Genomic DNA, 1,212 nt, shown 5'->3' with positions numbered 1-1,212 from the left:
GCACTGTCCCCATGACTTGTCCTACCGGCCTATCTTCCTTTCCAACTATCCACTCCACCCTCCCTCTTTGACCTGTCACCTTCATCCCCACCACCACTCACCTATTGTACTCTTTGCTCCTTTCTCCCCATCCCCATCCTCCTCTCATTTATCTCTCCACCCTTAAGGCACTCTGCCTGTATTCCTGATGAAGGGCTTTTGCCCGAAACATTGATTTTTCCTGCTCCTCGGATGCTTCCTGGACTGCTGTGCTTATCCAGCACCACTCTAATCCAGAATCTGGTTTCCAGCATCTGCAGTCTTTTTTTTATCAAGTGGGTTAATGAGGTAGGAGAGTGGAATGAGGTAGGAGAGAGGAATGAGGGAAAGGGTAATAAGGGAGCGTGGAGGGCAATCTGAGAGGGAAAGAGCAGAAGCCAAGAGGAGAGGGTAACAAGTGAAATAACTCCTGGCCTGTATCCCGTCATCAAGTCAATTTTTTTCACACGTACACAGTAGAAGAGATTGGGCCCGTTTCCTCAGAGCCAGCTGGGAGGGTGACACTCCTGTTGATATCTGTCAGCCAGGTATCTGGTTGGACCAGATTAACAGACCCAACAGGGAATTCGTATTCTGTCAGGTCCACCCAGCTGACCGTTCCAATGATTACCACTCTCCCTCCCAAGTCCAGGGGACATAGACCTGTTCTTTTCTTGTAGCTTCTTCTGCAGCATATTTGCACCAGATCCAGTTGTTTGACTCTGCCTCAGATATTGGTGGCATGTACCGGACAATGACCTGCCTCTTGCAACTGGAGCGTCTCAGCAAAAATTCACCTTCACATAGTAACTGCATTGAAGCTGCAACATCTGCTGTGTCCATCTTGTCCTCAGAAGCTTCTTCAACGAAGGTGGGGGAGAAGCTACAGGTTCTGACAGTCATGCAAGATGTTCTGAGGGGCTGGGTATGTTTTGCTCCGGCCTTGTTTGCAATTTGCATTTTTCATGTGGTCCACATGCTTGTTCAGGATCATCTTTCCTACCTGAACGTTATATGTCACGGGACCTGGTCTCGCATCAACTTTGACTCTTAACAATGCAAGGCGAATCCTGTGGTCTTGAGACCACTCCCTGAAGTAAACTGCCTGTTTCGTTTCGATGAACGTCTGGTTTTGGCATTCCTAATGCTGTTTCCCCCATTCACCCAGGTCTGGAAAGATCGGTCTGGAAAAAT

This window comes from Chiloscyllium plagiosum, chromosome 1, assembly GCF_004010195.1.
Source record: "Chiloscyllium plagiosum isolate BGI_BamShark_2017 chromosome 1, ASM401019v2, whole genome shotgun sequence".
Classification (NCBI taxonomy): domain Eukaryota; kingdom Metazoa; phylum Chordata; class Chondrichthyes; order Orectolobiformes; family Hemiscylliidae; genus Chiloscyllium; species Chiloscyllium plagiosum.
The sequence above is the reverse complement of the archived record's forward strand: the minus strand, read 5'-3'. Positions refer to the sequence as shown.